The 27,978-nt window shown below is 40.5% G+C and overlaps 1 protein-coding gene across 1 annotated transcript in view; it reads left to right on the top strand.

Moving 5' to 3' along the window:
• Positions 1 to 326: 326 nt before the first annotated feature.
• LOC135091451 (synaptogenesis protein syg-2-like) overlaps positions 327 to 27,978 on the top strand; it is a 53,343-nt gene continuing 25,691 nt past the window's right edge. The window contains exon 1 of the mRNA XM_063989103.1: positions 327 to 449. The gene's annotated coding sequence lies outside the window, so the exon portion shown is untranslated. The remainder of the gene's footprint in view (positions 450 to 27,978) is intronic.

Raw genomic sequence — 27,978 nt, forward strand, 5'->3', positions numbered from 1 at the left:
TTATCCTTTCTAGATTATGCATAAGAGGAAGAGAAGACGGAAAATGAGGATACGAAGGAGGAGGAAGAAAAGAGGAGGAGGAGGAGGAGGAGGAGGAGGAGGAGGAGGAGGAGGAGGAGGAGGAGGAGGAGGAGGAGGAGGAGGAGGACAACTACAACGACGAGGAAGAAGATATCCATTTATATGATAAGAGGAAGCACTACGGTGAAGATAATAACAATGATAATGATAATGGGGGTGGTAATGATGATGACTTTGATGATGACAGTGACGATAATGCAGGTGATGGGAGTGGAAGTGACGTATTTTACTCGTGTTCCAGGGGAGGCGGCGGTGGTAGTGGCGCCCGTGGGTGGAAGCGCCCTGCTGCCCTGTGACCTGACGCAGCCCAACGACTCCCCGATCCTGGTGCTGGTGTATAACGGCGCCACGGGAAGGCCGGTCTACAGGTAAGCACGCCCTCCTCTGTCACTCACATGTATATTTTATCTCTCATATGTACGAGTGTCTGTGTCTCTCTCACCTTCCCTTCTTCATTCTCTCGCTTCCAAATCCCTGTCTCTTTTATCTCGTCATCCTTCCTCTGCACGTAGTTGTATCGTGAATCACGGGGGAATAACGTAACTTCATCAGCAATTCAACGACACGCTTCTCATAACGTAACTGCTATAACGTAACTATATTAAGAATCTAAAAGTTAAGCTCAGAAATCATAAGAAAAAAAAATCAGAAAATCAGAAAATTAAATATAAATTATTAAAAATGTAACAAAACGTAATAGAAAATATTAAATTAAGAAAAGTTTAGAAATTACCGTAAACAAAATCTATAAAAAGAATAACATATGACTGAAATTAATAATATTGAAAATATGATAAACCAAATAAAATGTAATTCAGCTTAAGAATAATATCCAACAGATAACTTAATTACATCCGGTAATTGAGAAAAGTAAAAAAAAAATGATGAAATGATAAAACAATGAAAAAAAAACTAACGCAAAATGTATTTCTGACATTAATAACTATTTAATTTCATGTATCATTCAGACTCTTCAGAACAGAAAGAAATACCATCTCTCTCTCTCTCTCTCTCTCTCTCTCTCTCTCTCTCTCTCTCTCTCTCTCTCTCTCTCTCTCTCTCTCTCTCTCTCTCCTGAAGCTAACAACCATCAACAAAATAATCAGTCACTGCCATTTGTAGCAGAAGGAGGGAGAGGAGAAGGAAGGAGAGGGGAAAAGGAGGAGATGAAGAACACACTAGTATAAGGGAAGATGGGAAGTGAATAAGAGGAACGAAGAATTAGAAAGTTAAGCTTTGTTTGAATGAGAACAGATAAGTAAAGGATGAAAGGAGAAACAAAGAGAAAGACGATGCTCACATGACAGAAATACAGCTGATAATAATTTGGATGAATGGATGGAAAGACGAGTGGATGAGGGATTAGACGGACGGATGGACGGCTGAGTGCGCAATCACTTCATCCCTGCGTGAATGAAGTCACCAGCCAGTGCGAAAGTGTCGGTAAAGCAAGAGAAGGTGAAGAAAACTGAGGAAGAAATAAGACTGTCAAAATACAAACTGTACTTGTAGAGCTTTGAAATCTGCCTCTCTCTCTCTCTCTCTCTCTCTCTCTCTCTCTCTCTCTCTCTCTCTCTCTCTCTCTCTCTCTCTCTCTCTCTCTCTCTCTCTTAAATATGGACATAGACCAATGTAATTCCGATATTTAATAAAGAGAGAATGTCAAAATCACCGTTCCATTACTCTGACGACAGTTATATAATTCCTCTCTTACTCTCCCTATTGCACTTCTCTCACTCTCCTTTCTGTCTCCTCACTAATCCTCATCCCTCTCACTCTATGAAACTCCTTCCTTCATTATAACTTCATTTGCAGCACACTCTCCTCTTCCCTCTCTTTTTCAGCCTATTCATTATTCCACAAGAGAGCCTATCATACCCTCTCCTCCTCCACCTATCACCAATCCGCTTCCTCTCCCTCCAGTCTCTTGTCTTCCTCCACCATCACCATTCCTCACCACCGCCTCACTACCTCATTCACCTCCATCACTGTCTTTCCTTCTTACCTTCTTCTTCCCTTGCTCTCCTCCCTCATCACATCTTGCCTTCCTTCCTTTCCTTTCCTTCTTTCATTCCTTCTCATTATTTATACATAACATATTTTATTATTTATACTTTACTCATTTCCTCACTTTCTCTCCTCTCTTCCCTCCCTTCTCATCATAATTATCATTTCATAATTATCATTCTACTTCGTTATTTTTTTTCCGTCTCCATAATATCAGTTTTCTCACTCAACATCATTCTACTTTTCCTCTTTCCTCTATTTTCCCATCCATCTACAATTAATTTTCATAACCCCATCATTCTCATTTCACTGTTCTTTCTTTCATGATTTCTTTCCTCCTTTCCACTATTAATTTCCTCAGTCTCCCACCATTCCACTTTTCCCTCACCTACTTTTATTTTCTCTTTTCCAACAAGTTTCTTCAATCCCAAGCAAACCATTTTTCCTCAGCTAATTTTCCTCCTCCTAACCTACAGTTTCCGCATCCCATCAACATTCCACTTTTCCTCCATTTTCCCTTTCAGTATTTCACTTTTCTTCTTTTTTCCATCCAATTTTTCCCCTTTATCACTCCACTTCTTCATTTCACTTCATCGGTTCCTTAATTTTATTCCAATTTACTCCATTACATCATTTTCGTTGCTTTCGTCTCCCTTTTGAACTCATCACTTTGACCCTTCCCCTCCTTCTCCCTCTGCTCCTTTTCCCTGACGCCTCTTCCCTTCATTATTCTTCCTACTTGCATTTCCTTCACATTCCCCTATTACCCTTCCTCGTTTGTATTACTCTTTCTCTTCCTTCTCCATCCTTCTTCCTTCCCCTTCACGTCCTCTTTATCTTCGTCCTTCACTATGTCGCCAGGAAACGCGCGCGCACATACACACACACACACATGCACACATACACACACACACACACACACGATTGTCAACAGGTGTGATCACGTTTCTTAATTTTATCTCAAACAGAACAGTAACAATAACGACTACGACAACATCAACAACAACAACAACAATAACAGCAGCAGCAGCACGTGGCATGGCGTCGGGTAACTAATTTTCCAAGTGAGCCGCCACCCTCAAATCACCATTACCGTTGTGTTCATTCCTTTCCTCCCTCTATTTCTTCCCCCACAAAATGGCATTACACCTGAGAATCTTCCTGCTCACTCTTCTCCGCTTCACCGCATCCCGGCCTGTCTGTGGAGGGCAATTGTGGGCGGGCAATTAACCGGCTTCTTGGGCATTTTGTTGGGTGAGTGGTGACTGGGACGGAACATAAGCGCAGTTGTGGGTAAACCAGTTATGGGAGAGTGTCGGAGTTGGTGGGTCGGAGCGGCAGTCCTGCGAGGGAGCTCTGGGATGTTGTGGCCATAATGTTCCCATCTTGACAGGTTCTCCGGGCATTCCTGCCTCCTAATGTGGGCGATTACACCCTCAGGATAATACCATTTCAAAGTTGCCAGAATGGGTCTCTCGTATCCTTTGCGAAACTCCAGTCGTCTTGCGGAATCAATACAGCATAAACATTAAGTAAAACTGAGATTTTTCCATAGTCTAATTTTCTGAGCGCTTGAATATACCTAAAAATTTGGCAAAACCACAATTTTCTTTATATTATTCTCTGAGCCCTCGAACTGCAAGACTTAAACATAAGACTAACTGATTTTTCTTCTTACTTACCTTCTCTGAGCTCTTGAACTGAGACTTCTTTCTGACAAAACTACGATTTTATCCTCATGCAGAGTAAACGCAAGACAAAAACTATGCTTTTCTTGTTCCCCGTCACCGCCAACACAAATATCACCAGATCTAGCGTGAGGCAAGATTACAGTTATCTCAGTCTCATTTAAAAATACTTACCTTTTTTCTCAGATGTCTTTCCCGAACTCCAGGTTATTTCACACCTCACAAAAATTACAGGTGTAAGCGATGTATTTTCCTGTTTCCTTAATCACTACTGCCTCTTTAAGGAAAGAATTATTATTTTTTTTACAATTCGGCATTAAAGAAAATATTGAACATTTAAATTTTGCTTAAAAGTTCTATCAGTACCAGAACGGACGTTTGATAATGTTTTAGCTGAAGCAGACAGTAAAGGTGCGCATGGTCTTTATTAGTTACACAATCACCTACTGGAGAAATTAGTTTTGCATCTCTAACGTGAGAAAAAAAAATCCACCTTTTCTGAACTTTAAAATTCTTTCAGAACCCAACTTAATGTTATACAGCGTTAGGCCTGTGAAAAAAAAAAATGAGTTGCAGCAGTCACCTACCGACCGTGCCGGAGTGTCACCTTGACAGCGTTTAAACAAAATTGCATCTTGCTTTCTACAGTTAAATTCCTTCAGCACCAAAATCGGTCTCCCATAATTATACACTCGAGCCGAAGAGGGAACGTGTATGTAGTGTTTCTTCCGCAAAATTCATGTATTGATTCTTTCAAAAATGTTTTTTTTATCCTTTCAGTGTTGAAAAACAAAACGAAAAAAAATTACAGAAACTTAATTCTCTGAATACTAGAATTAATGTTTGATAATTTTACGCTTGACACGGGGTTTACAGGGACACTCGGCGTGTTTAGATGCATTAAACACATATTGACTCTTCGCTGAATACGTTTTGTTCTTCCTGCACTGCAAAAAAATAGCATTTTCTCTTGCTAAATTTAAGTGACATGGGACACAGCACAAATGTTTGACACTTTAACGGCTGAAACGAGAAGTAAAAGTTACGGTTACATTTATGAAATACTCGGTGTATCCCTAATCTCTGTTATCCTCTAAATGTCAGAGATAAAAAATGAAATATAATAAGATAAAATGATTTTTTTTCTAGTTTAAAATTCCTCGAACACCAACATTAATGCCCGCTATTGTCACACCTGAGGCAGTAAGTACAGGTGAGGAGTTACATCAATTACCTATTGACTGTACTTAAAGTTTGTCATCCTTTCCAGCTTGAAAGGAAATCACAACTTATTTTCTACGCTTTCGAATTCCTTTAGCCCCAAAATTACTGCCTGACATATATCACACTTGAGACAAAGAGTACAGGTAACACATGACATTAATCACCTATTGACTGTACCTGGAATGTGTGTGTCGCGCCCTCAACGACTGGTCATTACCGATAAGGCGTCCCGGGCTTCGTTATGCCACCTTACGATAAAGTGTCGCCATTCTGAGTTCATTTTCGCTATCGTCGGGCAATTTGTCACCCGTTATCTTATCGCCGCTGCTGATTACACGCCACCGACTGGAATTGGGTCCCGCGCCGCAGAAACTCATTTGATGACTGAGATGAAACACGCCACACACCTGCCCACTTCACACACACACACACACACACACACACACACACACACACACAGACACACACCTATCATTCAAGACTACGCACGTGCCTTTCACACTCTCTCTCTCTCTCTCTCTCTCTCTCTCTCTCTCTCTCTCTCTCTCTCTCTCTCTCTCTCTCTCTCTCTCTCTCTCTCTCTCTCTCTCTCTCTCTCTCTTTGGTAAAAGCTAACCTTTTATCTCTCTCTGTAAAAGAGCTAACACACACACACACACACACACACACACACACACACACACACACACACACACACACACACACACACACACACACACACATGCGCGTTATCCCAAAGTCACACAATTTCTCTGCCACACACTCACGCCATGCAGTTTTCAACCACATCCTGTCAGAAATGTCACGCACCATCTGACACACACACACACACACACACACACACACACACACACACACCTGTACGTATGATCTTATCTAATATGCACACACCTGTCTGTATACATCGGAGAGTCTTTTGTCACGGCAGTGGTGCAGTGTTTGTCTTCCTTCCAATATAAGCACTCTCTCTCTCTCTCTCTCTCTCTCTCTCTCTCTCTCTCTCTCTCTCTCTCTCTCTCTCTCTCTCTCTCTCTCTCTCTCTCTCTCTCGGTGATCACATTTCACATTTGGTTAACATTTGGCCACACATCATTAAAGTTTGTGGCATGTATTGTTTAATAATTCTGTTAGCCTGTTTAATTTGCCTAGCTAGGTACATAATTAATCACCCCACCTGCGTACCTGCCTAAATACTGCTTTGTCCTGTTTGGTTGTGTCTCTGTATGTTTGATTGTCTGTCTATCCGCCTAATCTGTCTGTTTTGTTGTTTGTCTATATGGCTTTGTTTGGTTCTGTTTGTCTGTCTACCTTTCTGTTTGTCTGTCTCTCCGTATGTCTCTGTTTCCGTTTGCGTTTTTTTCTTTTACTTTCCGTCTATTTGGTTCCACTCTCTCTCTCTCTCTCTCTCTCTCTCTCTCTCTCTCTCTCTCTCTCTCTCTCTCTCTCTCTCTCTCTCTGTGCAATCGTAAGTCTCAGTGCGGCATAACTATTGCATATACGGCGCACGCAATATCAGGTAACAGGAGCTCCCATAGTTAAGCAAAACTATGCCACAATAACAGAAATGGTCCCTAACGAAGGACTCGATCTAGTGGCAGTACCTCTCACGCCACCGGGAATGAGAGTACCAAGCCAACGCCACGGCATCTGCTCACGGCACTCGGGTTACTAATGCGGACACAGAGGGAGATAAAAAGTTCTCAGGGAGTGGATAAGAAGTACGTGTCGTCCGCGAACACTAAGTAAGGATGAACTGTAACAGTGAGGTGAGATACGGAGGTGCCTGTGACGGGAGCTGGTGTGTGAAAAGTGAAAAGAAAACACGGACGCTGAAGGTTCTCGCGTGTAATGAGTGCGTTGGTGTTACTGTCCCTCTTCAAAGACCCGCACGTCAAAAACTGGTTCGGGTGATGATTTCAAGAGAGAGAGAGAGCGAGAGAGAGAGAGAGAGAGAGAGAGAGAGAGAGAGAGAGAGAGAGAGAGAGAGAAAGAGAGATTTATATCTTCTCAAAAAAGAAAAGTCAGTGGTGAATAACTTTGATATTCAATATTTCACGGCTCAACTTTGTTTTAAAACGCAGAGAGAGAGAGAGAGAGAGAGAGAGAGAGAGAGAGAGAGAGAGAGAGAGAGAGAGAGAGAGAGAGAGAGAGAGATTCCATCAGAATTATTTCATCACTGTATTGTCGCGCCGGAAATCACGTGGACTTTTCAACTATTGTCAAGGAGAATTACAATGAAAATAGACACGTGATTGCCACTTTAAGGTATGGGCCGCCCTGATTGGCTGCAGAGGGGTAGAGGCAGCCAATAGCGTGCTGCTGGCAAAAGGACGCTGCCACCAAATTCTTTTTCTTTTTCCTTTTTTTTCCGTTTAACTTCTCTTAAATCTTTTCACTATGGTTTTGCTTAATATATTGTTCACTTCAAGATATCTCATTGTAAGTAAAGAGTAAGAGTATTATTGTGGTAGTAGTAGTAGTAGTAGTAGTAGTAGTAGTAGTAGTAGTAGTAGTAGTAGTAGTAGTAGTAGTAGTAGTAGTAGTAGTAGGAGTAGTAGTGAAGTACTCGCAAGTAAATACAGACTAAACTCCCTCCCTATTTTTGCTCCTTTCTTTCCCACCGTAGTTCCTCTCTGATAATCCTTCATAATCACTCCTTTTCCTGCCACCTCTCTCCTCCACGCATTACTCCCCCCGCCTTTTACACTCACTCTTCCCTCCTTCCTTCCTCCTTCCCACTCTATTCCTCTAAAACTGGCTCATCATGTCTTCACATTTTCCTCTTTCTCTCAGCATTTATCATCCCTTATACCAACGCGTCCTCTCCTCTGATTTTATCTTTTCTTCTTCCCGTCTTTCCTCTCTTCTCCTCTTTCCCTCTTCCTACCTTTTCTCTTCCTCATATCACCAACGACCATCTCTCTCTCTCTCTCTCTCTCTCTCTCTCTCTCTCTCTCTCTCTCTCTCTCTCTCTCTCTCTCTCTCTCTCTCTCTCTCTCTCTCTCTCTCTCTCTCTCTCTCTCTCTCTCTCTCTCTCTCTTTGCCACACATAATGCCTTCACAGTTTGGCGAAAACTTTGCAACTTTTTCTTTCTTAATAGGGAGAACCTGCAGGCACTAAGTCTCGCCTTGAGGGGAAAATCTACTACCAACTTCTCTCTCTCTCTCTCTCTCTCTCTCTCTCTCTCTCTCTCTCTCTCTCTCTCTCTCTCTCTCTCTGATTGTCCGTTCGTTTGTCTTTTCACCGTTTCTTTGTCCATCCGTCCGTCCTCTCTCTCTCTCTCTCTCTCTCTCTCTCTCTCTCTCTCTCTCTCTCTCTCTCTCTCTCTCTCTCAAACATCCGATATAAGGGATCAGAACACATAACAGTAACACTTCAAGGCCTCGATATCGGGGTCGTATTTTCGATGTTTCTTACCCGATAACAAATACCCTTCTCTTTTTATATCTTTTCCCTTTCTCTTTCTTTCCGTTCTATTTTCTATCTCCATTACTTTTTTTTACTCTCTCTCTCTCTCTCTCTCTCTCTCTCTCTCTCTCTCTCTCTCTCTCTCTCTCTCTCTCTCTCTCTCTCTCTCTGTTTTCTTTCATGTTCTTCTTCCGGTTTGACTTTTTCGTATGTAGTTTCTATATATATATTTTTTCCTCTTTGTAACATTGTCTCATGTTTATTAGTTTTTCTTACATTCGTCTCGTTATGATATTTTTTCTTTGTTCTATTCCTACGTGTTTTTTTTTTTTTTTGCTTTTTCATTGGCATTGTCTTTTTTCGTAAAACATATGAATTAGCAAAATGGAAAAAATAATAATACCCAGTAATTCTTCTACCTTTCACTTAATACACGAAACAAAAGATAAATAACAATCAACAGAATATAAAAAATAAGTAAAATATAAAAAAAAAGCGAGGATTTGTAAAGATGCACATCTGAAAAAGAACCAAGAAGTCTATTTTTTTTTTTTTTCAACACACATAAAAGTAACAAAGAAACAGAATCAACAAAGACCCATCTCTCATCGCAGAAGCAATAAGCCAATAAGAAACAAAGGCCCCCAAGGTGATCTTTTTCCACCTTACTTTAAACACACAAACGATGAAAAGTTACACAATCTGTCCCACAAAGGAAAAAAACAATTAAAGCGAAAGAAGAACAAGAACAAGAACAAGAAGAAGAAGAAGAAGAAGAAGAAGAAGAAGAAGAAGAAAACGAAGAAGAAGAAGAAGAAGAAGAAGAAGAAGAAGAAGAAGAAGAAGAAGAAGAAGAAGAAGAAGAAGAAGAAGAAGAAGAAGAAGAAGAAGAAGAAGAAGAAGAAGAAGAAGAAGAAGAAGAAGAAGAAGAAGAAGAAGAAGAAGAAGAAGAAGAAGAAGAAGATGATGATGATAACGATGATGAATACCCGAACAATAATAAGTACGGTAAACAATAAGTAAAAATACAACCACCAAACATTTTCTTTTGTACATCAGACAACTAAACGATAAATAAATAAATAAATAAATAAACAACAGAATCTCGCCATGAAAAAAAAAATAAATAAATAAATAAACAAATCATGGGAGCCGAACAGAATCAACGAACTTTTCTGGCGCACATTAAACACATTAAAAATAAAGCTATAATAAAGAAAATGCAATAACAATAATAATAAAAATAAAAAAAAAACAGTCCCGCATTAAAACCCAACGAAATAACAAAGAAGAAGAAGAAGAAGAAGAAGAAGAAGAAGAAGAAGAAGAAGAAGAAGAAGAAGAAGAAGAAGAAGAAGAAGAAGAAGGAAAATCAGTAGGGCTAAACAGAATCAAGTATTTTTTGTTCATTAAACACAAACAGTAAAAACAAAATGGGAAGAGAGAGAGAGAGAGAGAGAGAGAGAGAGAGAGAGAGAGAGAGAGAGAGAGAGAGAGAGAGAGAGAGAGAGAGAGAGAGAGAGAGAGAGACTAAGACCAAATCATGAGCCGAACAGAATCAACACTTTTTTTTTCGTGCATTAAACACACCAGCAATAAATAAGTAAGAGAATCTGGAGCTAAACCCCGAGGGATCCACATTATTGACTCAGGGAATAAGCTTGGAGGATCGGCAAGCTTACGTTCAGCTTTGCACCCTCACCAACACCACCTCCCTGTTTTCAAGCGTAATATTTTCTCGTTTATTTCCTCGTATTTTCTCTTTTATTTGTATTTTTAGAAGGATGAGTGGAGAAAATACTTGTTTGTTTTTTTCCTTTGCCTTTTTTTTATCGGTGTGTTGGTTATATTCGTCTTCGTGTTGATTTTTGCTTTTCATCTATGCAATTCTGTGTATTCTAGTTTTTTTTTCATTGTGTGTTATTTATGTTATTCCCACAGTTTTGCTTGATTTCTGGGATTTTTTCTTGTGTGTGTGTATGTGTGGGTGGGTGGGTGTGTCAGAGAGAGAGAGAGAGAGAGAGAGAGAGAGAGAGAGAGAGAGAGAGAGAGAGAGAGAGAGAGAGAGAGAGAGAGAGAGAGAGAGAGAGAGAGAGAGGTGGGGGGAGAGGAAGGTATCTGATTGTCTAGACCTCTGCGTGACTGTCTGTCTTTTTTCACTCCTCTCTGTCTATCCGGTATGTTCCGTTTGTCTGTCTGTCTGTCCTTGTGTACCTAACTATTTGTCTGTCTGTCTCTCTCTCTCTCTCTCTCTCTCTCTCTCTCTCTCTCTCTCTCTCTCTCTCTCTCTCTCTCTCTCTCTCTCTCTCTCTGTGTGTGTGTGTGTGTGTGTGTGTGTGTGTGTGTGTGTGTGTGTGTGTGTCTGATACACAGGGGACAACCTTGAGGCGGGTTTCACGTTTTCAATTTCCTTAATGTTACAGTGAGTTATTGGTTTCTGTTGCGTAATAACTCTCAGCACTTCTGTTGGTGTTATCTTTTGTCCCTTGTAATACTGTCTCCTGATCTACTGATTACCACTTTCAAGGAGATTCATGTGTTCTTTCTTACTCCTCTCCTCAAGGTTTATCTCTTTCATTCCTCTTTCATCCGGTTATCTTTGGATTCTTGTTTTCTTTCGTGGAATGCCAAGGTTTCTCTCTCTCTCTCTCTCTCTCTCTCTCTCTCTCTCTCTCTCTCTCTCTCTCTCTCTCTCTCTCTCTCTCTCAAACACACACGCATACACATCAACACTTCCTATAAGAACAGTAAACTAAAACCCCAATAATGGTCTCATCAAAATCGACAATAACAGCAACACTAACAACACAAACAACAACAACACTCCTCAAATAACAGCACAACAATAAACAACCAATAAATCATAACAAGAAGACAAACAACACAAACCCAGCACACCTCTTGACATTAGTACCGAATCGCACAGTATTTTACCCGGTTTTTCTCCCCGAGAGTCTAAGTAAGTACCGGCCATTGCTCACGTTTCTCCACACTTTTTACACTTTGCATAATGGACGGCGTTATTCACTAAATGCACCGGAACCTCATATTTATCGCCCTCTCGCAAAGACGTAGCTTTACTAAAGGTACCGAGGCGTGTAGGGTTCAGGGGTAAGGAGGAGAAACTAAGACTGATCGATAAGAGAGAAAAATAAAGAAAGAAATGGGCCCTTCGATTTCACCTCAGCAGAAGAGTGAAATAATGAAGTAATAATGTCACAATGAGTAATGTAATGTTGACAAAGCAGCGGTTCTATAGTGAATAATGAGAATGTGGAGGTGAGTAAAGGTAAAAGGGGGTTACGGTCAATAATGATGGTGGTGGTGATGGTGGTGGTAGTAGTAGTAGTAGTAGTAGTAGTAGTAGTAGTAGTAGTAGTAGTAGTAGTAGTAGTAGTAGTAGTAGTAGTAGTAGTAGTAGTAGAACAAGAACAAGAAGAACAAGAACACACACACACAGAGAGAGAGAGAGAGAGAGAGAGAGAGAGAGAGAGAGAGAGAGAGAGAGAGAGAGAGAGAGAGAGAGAGAGAGAGAGAGAGAGTGAAAGGGAAGGAGGAGGGAGAGTCTGTAAAAATAATATGAAGGCAAGACACTTGAGTTGATTAAGGACTTCATATATTTGGTCACAGTGATTGGTGGGGAGGAGTGAGGTGGACAAGCTGGACGAAGGAAAGGAGAGAGCATTGAGGGAGACCGGTAAGATTGACAAAATGATTATGGTAATACAACGTGTAAAAAAGATAAGAACATGAGATAAAAGTTGTTAAATCTGTATGTTTGTAGGGGAGAGAGAGAGAGAGAGAGAGAGAGAGAGAGAGAGAGAGAGAGAGAGAGAGAGAGAGAGAGAGAGAGAGAGAGAGAGAGAGAGAGCGCAGAGAATGACAAACAGGAATAAAAAAAAGAGAGAGAGAGAGAGAGAGAGAGAGAGAGAGAGAGAGAGAGAGAGAGAGAGAGAGAGAGAGAAACACACAGAATGACAAACAGAGGAAGACGGAGAAAGATTCAGGCAGCAAAGGAGAGAACGAGTGAGTATCTGTGTGTGTGTGTGTGTGTGTGTGTGTGTGAATAGAGAGAGAGAGAGAGAGAGAGAGAGAGAGAGAGAGAGAGAGAGAGAGAGAGAGAGAGAGAGAGCGAGGGTACGAGTGAGTGTGTGTGGTGGAAACGAACACACTCAAGGAAATATATGTGTGGTACGCAGAACTGATATGATAAGGAATGGTGATATACGCCCGAAATGAGTGGAATACCCAAGTGGCTGCAGGAGCGGAGGGTAACGTTGGAAGGAGGGAGGAAGGGACGGAGGGAGAGAGGGAGGGAAGGAAGGAAGGGAGGAGGCGGTGATAGTTGCTGGGCTGGCGAGAATCGTGGTGGTGGTGGTGAAGAAGAAGAAGAAGAAGAAGAAGAAGAAGACGAAGACGAAGAAAGACGAGTTAGAGAACAAGAATAATGAGTAAGAACAACGAGAACGTGAACGAAGAATAAGAGGAGAAAGAGGAAACCAAACACGAAAAAGAGAAAATGGAGGATGATGATGAGCAGTGATGATGAGTAGATAAATCCAGCACAGTTTTGTATTCACCTTTTAATTCAGCCCAGGAAGAACATACGTGTCAGCTGGCATCGGCAATTTTTAGCAAAGCCCATACATATAGATAAGTACAGTATACAGCCAGTATATCAATAAATCATGGTACACTCCAATACACTCCAACACAAAAGAATCACACACTGCAAGACACGGTACCTCCTTCATAAGACTTAATTCAAAGACACAGTAAAAAGGAAGCCATGACAATCTGCCACTGATAATACTCCCATGAAAGCAATGTTTCACACTTTGATGGAACATGTGAATTAAATTTATCTAATTCGTAATAATTTAATATCAGTCAGTAAACATCGAAGTACCATACGGCAGGAGCAGGATCAAGAGCACAGCGGCCATCACAACCACAGCAGTAGGCAGCTCCCTATTTATTTTTGGCGGTAAAAAAGCAGTGTTTGGCCCTATTTTTGCTTTCTCCACCCGAAAACATCACTTTCCTACCAGATCCCCAGCATTGAAGGGGACAGGAGCACAATAAAAATAAGAAATAGGGCCGCGCGACTCTTAATAATTATCTTCAATTCAATATCATTCATTCAGTAAACACGTAACTACCATACGGCAGTACACCTACCTAAATCAGTCATGCCATCTTGCAGCCAAGCACCAAACCACTGTCGTGCACCCGCGCAGCATACCAGTCCTAAAAAAATAAGTAAACACTAGACCACTAACAAGGCAAGCAGCTCCGGCTGTTGTCGCCATTACTCCATCCCAGCACACATTGTCCACATACAATGCCTATATATATTTAATTAGTTACACAAACTTCCTTCAGGAGTATAAACACTCACCTTCTGGTATGATTACATGCACAAGAGCAGCCAGGCCAAAGATTCTACCTACACCACGCAACCCCACCACCTGTACCGCAGTAACAGGTCTCCGTGAATTCACAAACAACAATGAGCGGTCGGTTACTTTCCGTGAACATATTCACTACAGAAAACGGAACCTAGGCCTGTGTGAATGTGGAAAACTTATTCACTACAGAAAACGGAAACTAGGACTGTGAATATGGGAGACTATCATAACATTTATAATACGAGCAGCAAGAGAAAGACGATGGAGAGAATAAGGAAGAGAAAGAGAAAGACGAAGAAGACAAGAACAAGAATAAGAAAAAAATGGAGTAAGAGTGAGAGGAGAACAGAGATAAGAAAGAGGAACACGGAGAGGAGAAAAGAAAAAAAAATAAAGATGAGGAACGAGGAGTAGGAGAACGATGAGAAGCTGAATTAAGAAGAGGAGAAATGGGAGAAGGAGGAGGAGGAGGGGGAGGGGGAAGAGATGTAAGAGAGGGAAGAAAAGAGAGTCTTCAGGGACGGGGATCGTGTTCTGCAAGGGAAGGTAGCAAGGCAGGGGAAGGCAAGGCAAGGCAAGGCAAGGCAGGGCAGCGCAAGACAAGGCAGGGGAAGGCAAGTTAGTTTAGAGGGAAAGTTTGCAATGTTGACCACGAAAAAAGTAGTACTAATTTTTAAGTGTCCTGTAAAGTAGGTATAAGGAAAGATAAATTAAAGAAATGTTTGTACGAGAGAGAGAGAGAGAGAGAGAGAGAGAGAGAGAGAGAGAGAGAGAGAGAGAGAGAGAGAGAGAGAGAGAGAGAGAGAGAGAGAGAGAGAGAGAGTTTAATTCAAGATGTAAAAATAGATCATTGTATACAAGTTTCATGGACACAATTACCTCCACTGAGAAAAACTTAATTGTATATGACTAAAGCGAAAAAGAGGTAATTACAGGAGAGAGAGAGAGAGAGAGAGAGAGAGAGAGAGAGAGAGAGAGAGAGAGAGAGAGAGAGAGAGAGAGAGAGAGAGAGAAAGAGAAAGAGCATAAAAGAAAAAAAAAGCTACTTAATTAGATTCGAAAGTGCAGGGAAGGTAAAGCAAAAAGGACAAATTAATGTTTGAGAGTGTGACGGTTAGGTGTGAAAAAAGATCTAATTATACGGCAGAGAGAGAGAGAGAGAGAGAGAGAGAGAGAGAGAGAGAGAGAGAGAGAGAGAGAGAGAGAGAGAGAGAGAGAGAGAGAGAGAGAGAGAGCCAAACAGTAACAGAGACAGACATATACACAGACAAACACACAGACAGATATACAGTCAGACGGACATAGGAGCAAGAGAAAAAACGCGAAGAATGATGTTTTCCATAAAAAGAAAGATAAAAATAAAAAAAGAAAAAAAGATTCCACCTGTTCCCGTTTGCAGACTTTTAAAGCATTTTTGCCGTCTATTTTTGAAACTCAAGACTTCTTTGAAGCTTTGGTCTATTTTCAATCCAAGGACAGTTTAGTAACAAAGGGCTATTGTCGGAACTTCAAATTTAACTTTGATCTATTTTCAAACGAAGGCCATTTTCCGTAACAGGATTTTTTTTGTACCTCGGAGAATTTCATGTCTTTGTTCTATTTTGAAACTAATACCATTTTGTATCAATTTTTTTTAGCAACCCAGATCGTTTTTTTTTTTAAGCCGGTATAATTTTTTCGACGTAAGACTTCTTTTTAATCTAGAACTTTTAAGTAACGTAGCATTATAGACCTCCTACTCCTTTTTCTGTTAATGTTGTATATTACCTACGGAGAGTAAAGGAAAGATTATGTACACTGTGGCAGTTTAGGTATTACAATTGTGGTGTTTGTGATGTCCTGAGGTGATGTGGCGAACTAGTGTAACTGTGGTGGTATTCCGTGATCCGAGATGTGGTGTTGTATGACCGACGTGAACTGTGGCTTTGATGATTGTGGTGATGTGGTGTGAAGCTACAGCTCAACCACACCTGCTTACAAATATCATGTGTATATTTCACTAATGGACATTATGAAAACTGTCAACGCTCTAAATAGTTCCAGACACAAAGTTAATGGAAGGCTGTAATGTGACAACCCAACAATGTCTTCCTTTCACTATGTTGTGGCGAGGGAGTGTACATATTGTGCTGCTGAAAGGAGTGAGATGCTGCAGTGTGTTGGTGTGAAGAGTGGTGATGTAGTTGTGATGTAGTGTGAGGTTACATTGACTTTCTGCTTGGTGTTGTTGAGTGAATGTGTGACTAAGTGATATCATGAAGTGCTGTGGTGCTGTGGTGTGGAGCAGTGTGATGTTGTTATTGTTGTGCAGTGTTCTGGTGTTGTGGTGTGGTGCAGTGCTGTGATGTGTTGTGGTGGTGTGGAATAGTGTTGTGTTGTTGTGGTGTGGTACAGTGTTGTGTTGTTGTGGTGTGATGCAGTGTTGTGGTGCTGTGGTGTGGTGCAGTGTTGTGGTGCTGTGGTGTGGTGCAGTGTTGTAGTGTTGCGGTGGTGTTGATCAGGAAGGCTTGGGAAAAGTGGATTTACTCACCATGTGCCAACGTGTGATTAATTCAGCTGGATAATCTTATGAGTCATTATATTTAGCTAAATCCAACATGATACGTAGTAGTAGTAGTAGTAGTAGTAGTAGTAGTAGTAGTAGTAGTAGTAGTAGTAGTAGTAGTAGCAGCAGTAATGACAATATTCTCACGGTGATATTTCGCGTGAACATTTTTTCCCTTTTTCTAATGATTCCTAATTACACTTTTACATCTACATAATTATCTCTATTTTTGGAAGGGGGTTCGTGACATCAATTTTAACTTTACATTTTCTCTACTTTTTTTTCCTCCTTTTTTGCTTCAATTTCCTTAAAACATCCATGAAAACCTTCCTGCATCACCTTTTCTGATGGTCTCTTCCTTCTCATTACTTTTTTAAATTACCAAGCTTCCTTTGTTTACTCTCTCTCTCTCTCTCTCTCTCTCTCTCTCTCTCTCTCTCTCTCTCTCTCTCTCTCTCTCTCTCTCTGAATTTTTTACCTTTTATGTCTGCATCGTCCTTTCCGTTTACCTGTTCCTACTATTTGTCAGTCTGTCTGTCTGTTTTTTTCGTTCCTCTTTCCCTAAATTTTCTTTTATCCTTTCTCTCTCTCTCTCTCTCTCTCTCTCTCTCTCTCTCTCTCTCTCTCTCTCTCTCTCTCTCTCTCTCTCTCTGTTTTCATCTCTGCCCCGCCGCCTTCTATCCACCGCCTTTCCTCACGCATCCTTTCTCTCCCTCTCACCTCTCCCTCTCACCTCTCCCTCACTCCCTTCCTCCCTCTCCCTCTCACACTGCTCTCATTCAATTTCATCTCACTCCCACCAGACTTATTCAGCTTGGAATTTTGAGCTTTAAATAAATACCAAGAGAACAAAACGTGACCTAGCTCTCTCTCTCTCTCTCTCTCTCTCTCTCTCTCTCTCTCTCTCTCTCTCTCTCTCTCTCTCTCTCTCTCTCTCTCTCTCTCTCTCTCTCTCTCTCTCTCTCTCGTTTCTCGCTTTACATACCTCCATTCTTCTCAAGTTTTTCTTTTCTGTATTTTTTTCAGTTTTCTTTTTCCCGTGTAGCTATTTCATTTCCATTCTTTCTTTTCGACATGCAAGAAAGACACACACACACACACACACACACACACACACACACACACGTATCGAGTGAATATATAGATTTTCTTTATTGCTTCTCTCATTACTTTTCTTTTCTTCTCTTTTCCTTTCTCTTTCATGCTCAACAGTCGTGTCACGGGAGGGAACATATATTGGTTCACTGCCTGAGTGTTTGCGCCAGTTGTGTTTTGATAAGGCAAAGCAAATACACGATGATAAACTTGACTGTAAATGTTAGTGTGTTATTTTGGTCTTTTACTTCCTCCACCTCCATCGCCACCACTTCTATTTATCCCCACCGTGACTTACTCCATCCTTACTTACTCCCCTCCTGCTAATGTTTCTTGTTTTCTTCTTTTCATTTATTCCTCTTCCTCCTTCCATTGCTCCTCATTCTCCTTTCCTTCTCAGTTTGGCTCTCTCTCTCTCTCTCTCTCTCTCTCTCTCTCTCTCTCTCTCTCTCTCTCTCTCACCGGATTCCCCTGATTTTTCCTCCTCTCTCCCCTCTTTTCCTCCCACTTTTCTCATTTTTTATCACATGTCCGGTATTCACCCTTCTCCTCCCCTCTCTTTCCCCCTCCCCTCATTATTCAGCCTCCCCTGCTTGCTTTCTTTATTCCACCTATCTGTTATGGCTCTGCAAACTGCCTTTACCCAATTCCCAAACGGACTGCTATGATATTTCTACTCCAGTTCCCCTTACCACGAAAAAAATATTTATAAACACGTCTGACTGTCCAAATTATGACAAGTGATTACAGTAATGAAGTTATATTTGATGTATCAGATTTGCAGATTTTTACATGCAGGGGAGAGATGAAGAGATAGACGGTGGTGTGAGTGGTGTTGTGGTGTGGGGGGGTGGTCATCAATGTCATATTCATAAGGGCAGGTTTAAAAATGATGATTGCTATTGTGGTGATGAGGATGATGATGATGGGATGCTAATGAAAATATGCAAAAAGATTAGTAATGATAGTAATGATGATGATGATGATGATAATAACAATTATAATAACAATAATAATAATAATAATAATAATAATAATAATAACAACAATAATAATAATAATAATAATAATAATAATAATAATAATAATAATGATGATATGAAGAAGTAGAAGAAGAAGAGGAACGACAATAGCAACATCGTAAATATCGTCCAGAAAACACCACCACCACCACCACCACCACCAATAAAAAAAAACAAGAATACCACCACCACCACCATCACTACCATCCCCCCAACACCACCACTACCACCACCACCGAGACATCACCACAACCACCATTACTACCAATAACAACGAAAACTAAAACAACAACAAAAACAACAAGAACAACAAAATAGCACCACCACTATTGCCAATATCCACAAAAAACAATACGACCGCCACCACCACAACTATCCCCCACCACCACCACCACCACCACCACCACGAGAAGGACAGCAAACGCCTGTACCAAAGCGGCACTTGAAACCTCCTGAAGGGGCGGCCGGGCTGTTAGCGGCTGTTCTTTTATTGCGCCATTAATTCTCGTCCCTCCGTCTGCTCTGCCCTCTTCACCCAATCCTTCCTCCCACCCCCACCCCCCGCCACTGCCACTTGAGAAACAGCCACCATCATCGGCCCACCTCCTCCCCCTCCTCCTCCATCTCTTCTTAAGGGCACAAAATGTTTTTTTTATTACTTTTGTTGTTATTCTTTGGTGAGATAATGGTATAGGCGGTGATGGTGCTAGTAGAAGTAGTAGTAGTAGTAGTAGAACAAGAACAAGAACAAGGCGAACAAGAAGAACAAGAACAAGAACAAAAAGAAGAACAAGAACAAGAACAAAAAGAAGAACAAGAACAAGAACAAAAAGAACAAGAACAAGAACAAGAAACAAAAACAAGAAAAGAACAAGAACAAAAACAAAAAATAAGAACAAGATCAAGGACAAGAAGAACAAGTACAAGAGCAAGAACAAGAGAAAGAAGAACAAGAACAAGATCAAGAAGAACAAGAAGAAGTAGTAGTAGTAGTAGTAGTAGTAGTAGTTGTTGTTGTTTTTGTTGTTGTTGTAGTAATAGCAATATTGTAGTAGCTGCAATGTCGGGCTACCAGGAAGCACTTAGGGTACTTTCTTTTCACTCTCTGGCCGTGTTTACCCAGCACAGAATGGGTCCTCCATGACTGACGCTATGAAACTGAACCTTTAACATATCATAAGAAAGCTACCAGTCCTGCCCTCCTGTGTGTGTGTGTGTGTGTGTGTGTGTGTGGTTCTACAGGAAATCATACTGACTGATAACCTCACCATCCTATATTCACACAAAGTCACGATCAACACAAACACTCAAGCTGCGATTCCATGACATTGCCGGTGAACAAGAACACATGAAAGAGTAACTAAAGGAACGATAAAGAAAATATATGTGTGTTTGGTGACAACGTACCTGGAATGTGTGTGTGTGTGTGTGTGTGTGTGTGTGTATGTGTGTGTGTGTGTGTACGCGTTTGCACGGATATTTATTGTATGAGACCAATTCTTTTCAATATGACTTTTTAAAATCAATACTCCCGTTTCTTGTTGTACTTTCATAAACTAACTATTTTCTAATGTTTTATTCACTTACCTTCCTGTGGCATTTCAATCCAGATACTATTTTCCACCCTACCTTTGTCTGAGTGGCGGCAGCTATCGACTTTCATCACTTACCCGCACACTGCAACATTTACCTGAACTGTGCTGTTTGGTATATACGACTATTTTCACTCAACGCCACTTTATTACGAGTCAGGTCTGCGTCAAAGCGTAATTTTAAACCGCATCTCCAGCTTAGTATTATAGGATTACCTAAATCGGATCTCTTACGTACAATCCTACATACAAACTGGATTTTTAGTATGTTTAAATTCCGTAAACTTTGGCCACGTATCATATAGTCTTCACATTACCTAAGTTCCTAGTCATATAATATCACGTAAACTAGTATTCCCTTGTTTATCTTCGCCTGAGTCTCATTCTAACTTAAACCTGACGCATGTTTTCATCTAATTTGTATTACAGTGCATTGAAAGCCCCAAAACTTTAACCTTTTAAAACAAAGTCTCTACCTACCTAAACTTCTCAATAGATACATCATCCAACTCTCTCTCTCTCTCTCTCTCTCTCTCTCTCTCTCTCTCTCTCTCTCTCTCTCTCTCTCTCTCTCTCTCTCTTCTCTCTCTCTCTCTCTCTCTCTCTCTCTCTCTCTCTCTCTCTCTCTCTCTCTCTCCTCTCTCTCTCTCTCTCTCTCTCTCTATATATATATATATATATATATATATATATATATATATATATATATATATATATATATATATATATATATATACATATACATATCCCAACCTGAATCTAGTATACGGCTTGCATTCTATTACATATAAATCTCTCAAACCAGAACCCTTCAAACAAGACAATTTACATCTACTACAGCTTCCTACATGACATCACCAAACCAAAATTTTTTTCGCTATACAATTTGACCTAATTCCGATTATATACCTTCCACCTGCCTCATATCTTGTTCATATTCTACTACATCTAAATCCTCCAAACCAGAACCCTTTATAAAAGACACACTTCACCTGACCCAAATTCATTCCTTACACATTTTTACCGATCATTTACCTTTCACCTGTCCCGCACACCTGTCTATCACGTGGGTCATTAGTCAAGGTGAATACGCAAAATGAGACACATCGGGGTAGGTGGGCGGAGTAAGAGGAAGCATTAACCCCCTGCAGTGGAGAGACAGACAGGCACTCCCGCAGCCCTCACAGCACGGCGGCAAGAAAGGCTTATGCACTGTTTTCCGCTTTTAGGCAGGAATGGACGTGATTAAATTAGACGGAGAAGAGGGAGCGGGTCATGGCTGTGTTCCTCATGTGCCTTGCATGTACAGAGTGTGGGAGAGAGAGAGAGAGAGAGAGAGAGAGAGAGAGAGAGAGAGAGAGAGAGAGAGAGAGAGAGAGAGAGAGAGAGAGAGAGAGAGAGAGAGAGAGAGAGAGAGAGAGAGGGGGGAGTTTTATTTGTTTTCAGAGTAGAAACAAGTGTTACGTAAGCAAGAAATACATAACACGGAGAAAATTTCATGCAAAACAACAAATTACACCAGGAAAACATGCCCTTACTTTGAACACCCCTCCCCTTCCCATCTACCCGCGCACACACACACACACACACACACACACACACACACACACACACACACACATAAAAACAAGCGAAAACAAGTGAGGTAAAAAAAGAAAAAAATAGTGCGCGCGTTTTACTTGGTGCATAATTCACAAGTTTCCATTGTGAGTGATAAGGGAGAGCAGCACAACGTCTTTTTAACGGCGCTATTTATCCGCTTTTATTACTATTTTGTGTCATTTTCATACCTTGATTAGGAGGAGGGGGAGGGGACACGAGGGCGGGAAGAGCTCATGGCTGGACGAGCTGGCATTCAATACAGCATTTCTACAGCATTTCTGGACAGCATCGCGGACCTGCTGCTGCTGCTGCTGCTTCTTTCTGCTTCACCTCGTACTCGTATTTTCCAACATGGGGCTAATTATGCTTATGACAGCCCTCCTGACTACCTTTACTAATATTTGCAGTATCATTTGCAGTAACTTTATTATTTCTATTTTTGTCCTTTCTATCGTTATTACTATTCTTATTTATATCGCTAATGTGATGCCTGCTCTTCCTGCTCTTTTCTTATTGGCTACTATAACTACGAGTACGTCACTTTAGAATTAGTGGTGGTGGTCATGGTGGTGGTGGTGGTAGTAGTAGTAGTAGTAGAAGCAGTAGCAGTAGTAGAAGTAGTAGTAGTAGTTGTAGTAGTAGTAGTAGTAGTAGTAGTAGTAGTAGTAGTAGTAGTAGTAGTAGTAGTAGTAGTAGTAGTAGTAGTAGTAGTAGTAGTAGTAGTACCTTAGAACACTAGAGGGAAGCAGCGGGAATCCGTCAGGTCTACAAGTGGCGGTCCCTGTGTGAAACATACGAGTACCTATCTATTTCCATTTATTATCCTCGTCCATAAATCTGTCTAATCTTCTTTTAAAGCTCCCTAATGACTCAGTACTAACAACCTAATTATTGAGTCTATTCCATAAATCTAGCACTCTGAGAACTAATTATTTCCTATTTCTTTTTATATCTAACTTTATGAAGCTTGAACTCATTATTTCTTGTAATACCCTCATTACTGACCTTGAGGATTATGTTTACGTCACCCTTCTTATATCCCCCTCTACCACTTGAAGCCCTCTATCAGATATCCTCTTAACTTACGTCTCTCTATGGAATGCAGCTTTAAAAGCTCCAATCTCCTTTCGTAAGGAATACTTCTCATCTCTCGTATCTTTTACTCATTCTCCTTTATTGTGACTGCAACAGACCTACACCCTTCCTGTTATATGGGGACCATAACTGCACAGTCTAGAAGAGGTCTTACCTGCACCAAATATAACTTTACTATTACTTCGGGACTTTCACTTTTAACACACATAAAGATTAATCCTAATACACGATTTGCTTTTATGACGGATATCAGATCTAATTGCAACATATTTTTTTTCGCTCTTTGCACCTATTGTGCGGATTTCTTCGACCTACACGAAGTACTTTACATTTCCCAATATAAAATTGCATTTACCATCTATCTATTTATTCGTTCATCTTACCTGTCTGCAGGGCGACTGTATTGGTATCAGACCTAATCAATATACAGTACCTATCTTCGTGATGTCCGCAAATTTACAAACACCGCTACCAATCCCATTATCTGGCAGCTGCAGGAGCAGGAGCAGGAGCAGCAGCACCACCACCACCACCAGCAGCAGCAGCAGTGGTCTTACTGCCGTCCCTGGCTCACATTTAAGAGTTAAGGAGTTGGCCGGGCAACTTTACACTTTCCTATGATAATTTCTACACATTTTGCCCCGTTTCAAGTCGCGCCATTCCAAACTATGTGAATATTCGTGCATGCAACTGTTTTCCTTCTCCCTTTTACTTTTATTACTGTTTCCAAGTTTCCATGACCGTATGTGTATTACCTTTCTACTCTTTTCTTCTCTTCCTGGGACGACTATTACATTCCTTTTAAGTCAGCGGGTAATACTCTATTATTTATACAACGAGTGGTGGTAATATTTTGGGCGGAATTAAGGCGGGTTTTCACGCATTCTCCTCAGGCAAGACTAACCTGAAATTACAGCGAACGGGTTATAAATCTTCCTGTTTTTAATACATATTGCCTCAGATTTTCATTGCCTATTTTAATTCCCTCCTGATTTAAGAGGTGTGAGGGTATTGCAATCTGCTTCCTTCTCCTCTTCCACTTCTTCCTAATCCTCCTCCTCTTCTGTTTCCTTCTCTTCCTGCTTTTAGTCAGCCTCATTTATTCTACTTTTCTTTTTCTTCTCATACACCTTCTTCTCTTCCTCCCCCAGTCTTTCCTCTTCCTCCTCGTCCTGTTATTCCTCCTCCTTCATTCTCGTATTTTTCTCCACGTCTTTCTCCTCTTGCACTTTCTCTTTTTCTCTCCTCCGTCCTCCCTCTCTTCCTTCCCCTCCTCCTCATTCCTGCAGGCGCGGCGCCACAACTTCTTGGTGGTTTATCACTGTTTCCTCTAAAATTTTAGCTCAGAGAGTCATCAATAACTCGACTTCTAATTACGAAACTCAGGACAACACAACGAAAATTAGGTCTAATACAAGAGCTATTCTTCTTTATTACTTTACTTTCCAAAGACGAACATCACTGCACTTAAGAACGAGGCGCAGCTTTATAAACATTTCTTTTTATACTAAGGCCTCGAGTTTGGCGACACCATTACTTTAACAACAGCCCAAAAAATATTTTAACTTAGGAAAGAAGTCAAAATAAAGTGAAAAAAAAAGGAAAAGGAACAAATTAAACATGATGATATTATGCCATGTAAAAGAAGAGTATATTACTAACATATATCTTATTTTTGTATTTTTTAACACCAACAAAATAACTTAAGAGCAAAGAAAAAAAAATAGAAATATATAAGAAAGGAACAAAGAAAATGGGACACACTGACCATACAAGAAAACAGCTCATCTTTAGCTAAAGCAGCTTCTATGAAGTTAGGTGTTCTGAGTCGTCTCCGCCAGTTTTTTTTTCTCATCCCCCACAGCTGCTAACTTTGTACAGGGGCCTTATCCGCCTATGTATGAAGATTGTTTCACATGTATGGGAGTTCTACTCATACCGCTATTTTAGACAGAGTGGAATCAAAAACTTTTCGTCTTATCAATTCCTCTCCTCTAATTAACTATCTTCAGCCATTCTCTCATCACCGCAATGTTGCATCTCTTGCTCTCTTCTATCGCTATTTTCATGCTAACTGCTCTTCTGATCTTGCTAACTGCATGCCTCCCTTCTTCCCGCGGCCTCGCTGCACAAGACTTTTCTTTCTCTCACCCCTATTCTGTACACCTCTCTAACGCAAGAGTGAACCAGTATTCTCAATCATTCATCCCTTTCTCTGGTAAATTCTGGAACTCCCTGCCTGCTTCTGTATTTCCTCCTTCCTATGACTTGAACTCTTTCAAGAGGGAAATTTCAAGACACTTATCCTTCAATTTTCAATGTGTCTCTTGATGTCTCTTTTGGGACTGGAGCCTAAGTGTTTTTTTTTTGTTTTTTTTATCCGGTTTTGTTTCCTTTGGCCAGCGACCCTCTTACGTAAAAAGAATAAATAAATGTATCTTTTCTTTGCACTTTTCTCTAACAGCAATAAAATAACGAATCAAGTAACAACAAAAAATTTTTGAAAAAAGGGAAAAAATGGGACACCCTGACCATAAAAAAAAAAAGATTGTTACATTCATCTCTTCTTTGCACTTTTTTTTGTTTCAATAGCAAGAAACTAACGAATTAAGTAGCAACGAAAAAAAAAAAACATGGAACAAAAAAAATGGGACACAGTGACCATATATGAAAAAAAGAAAATATTTGCCACATGCATCTCTTCTTCGCACCTTTTTTCTCTAACAGCAACAAAGTAACGAATGAAGTGGCGAAAAAAAAAAAGAAAAAAAATGGAACAAAAAAATGGAACAGATGGACCACACAGGGAAAAAAGTACATTTGACCCACATACCTTTTTTGTCTGCAGCCTTTTATTCTCTCAACCTGCAGCAACAAAGACAATCCAACAAAACTACCATACAAGTGAAAACAAAGAGCTGTAATTATCTCACGCCCCTTTTTTTGATGGTGTATGACAAGGAGGGTTTACTCAACGCCCCGCCACGAGGCTGTCCCGCCGCCACACACCCACACAAAGGTCCTGTTTAACCCCCACAAAGGCAAACAACACAATATCCAAGTCTCAGCCCCAATTCCCAGGTTTTACAAGGCAGCGGCAACAAACACGCTTCCTGTGGGGAGAAACTAAAGAATTACAGACAAACACCCTTTGAGCTGAACCCACACCGCCAACACCATTACCACCACACACACACACACACACACACCACTACCACCACCACCACCACCACTACACACACACACACACACACTGCCGCCGCTACCACCACCACCACTACCATTACCACACACACACACACACACACACACACACACACACGCTGCCATCACCACCATCATTCACACCATCACTAACAATTTCTCCAAACCACACTATTACCGCCGCCACCACCACGCACATCAATACCACCATTACTACCACCACGACACCCACCATTACCATCCACCACTACCACACCACCACCATCACCACCACCACCACCACTCCATTGCAGTAACTAAGTGTGGAGCAATGTAGTTAAATCAAACAACCTAATTAGGACCTAAAGTTCTAATTACTGTTCGAAATTCACTTGTATACCACCACCGCCACTACACAACACTATTTTACATTAGGGACGCATTGCCGTATCGATATCCTTGAAATTGAACCATTTTTTTGAGTATCGTTATTATTTTCAGTATCGATTGACTTTCTGCTGATGCTTTTGATGCCTATAAGGAAACTGCTGAATTGCACATCGCTGGTTTTAAGTTATTTTGTAAAGTATAACCTAGATGATTTGTAGAGGTAGAAGATAAATTATCGGCAATAACGTATTATCTAGTGTATATCATTTTGAGTGTAAGGTGTGCACGAAGTAATGCAGTGCTATAAAGTATTTCATGTGTTAGAGTGACCTGTGACGAACTTTGCATGAATAAAATAGATAAATAAATAAATAAGTAAATAAATAAGTAAATGCCACACAACCATGGTCAAGTCTCACATGTTGGCTTCCCGTGCACTTGTATCGGTATGAGTGCCAGCAGCAGTGGTCTATTCTTGTACTAAGGGTCTATTGTGGTACCAGTAATGTTCAAGTTTTTATCGGTACATCTTTATTTCACATCATGCATTCTTTGTCAGTGAAACATTAAATAATTTCTTTTCTATCAAATAGTGATTATTATTATTTTTTTTATTATTCGGTGATGTGGTTTTCATTCTGGTATTAATGAGTAATTTTTTTTCCTTTATTGATATCGTATGCGTTAAACATAATGTGAAGCTCCATTTTGTTAGCTATTTCTCATGCATCAGCAGCACTACCACCATCACCACCACCTCCACAACGACCACTACCACCATCACCACCACTATCACCAACACCACACTACCCAAGACACTGCATTAAATTGACAAAATCTTTTGGCTCTTCTTTACGAACTGGCACCTCAGCGGGCCTTTTTCTTATATATATTATGTTGCCACTGGCCGGTGCCCCTCTTACATAAAAAAATAATAAATAAATAAAAAAAAGCACCACCCCCATCACCACAACCACTACCCCCTCAGAAAAGTAGTTTCCATGGTTATTTTTTTACAGCTTTATTCTTTTCTTTATTTTTCATTACTTTAATGTATCTCACTCCCCACGAGACTGTGTTAAAAGTGTTTGTGCAATACGCGTGTTTTGTGCAATCTGACTTAGTTCTTTTCCCTGCCTACCGGCCGGCTTGCCTTTTTCTCTTGAGTGCAAGATGCTTTCCAAAAAATTAACCAATAAAGGAAATATAAAAGGAAGAAGAAAAGCAACAAGAATGTGACCTACTTCCTCTGTTTTTGTTATAAATTTCAAGGGATGAGGCACCCAAACCCTCGACCCCTGTTTATTTTTTTTCTTTATTATTATTATTTTTTTTTTAGGTGAGTCGCCATAATTAAGGGAAATACGGACGCAGGTGTTCTAGGGTGCCCTGGCTCAGGTACAAATTATAATAATTGAATATCATCGACGTGATTTAAGAGGAAGCAGTCTTTCCTTCCGAGAATTTTAATTACTCTGCGTTATTTTCGGTCCACTTACCTTGATTTCTTTTTTCCCACCTGTAATCACTTGAAACCAACCCCACCAAAGCAGGTAATAGCTATCGCGCGTGAAAAAAGAATAACTTCCTGAAAACGTTTGCGAAAGGGAAAGTTTCGTAGTGTCAGTTTCCGG

Source organism: Scylla paramamosain, chromosome 37 (assembly GCF_035594125.1).
Source record: "Scylla paramamosain isolate STU-SP2022 chromosome 37, ASM3559412v1, whole genome shotgun sequence".
NCBI classification, from domain to species: Eukaryota; Metazoa; Arthropoda; class Malacostraca; order Decapoda; family Portunidae; genus Scylla; species Scylla paramamosain.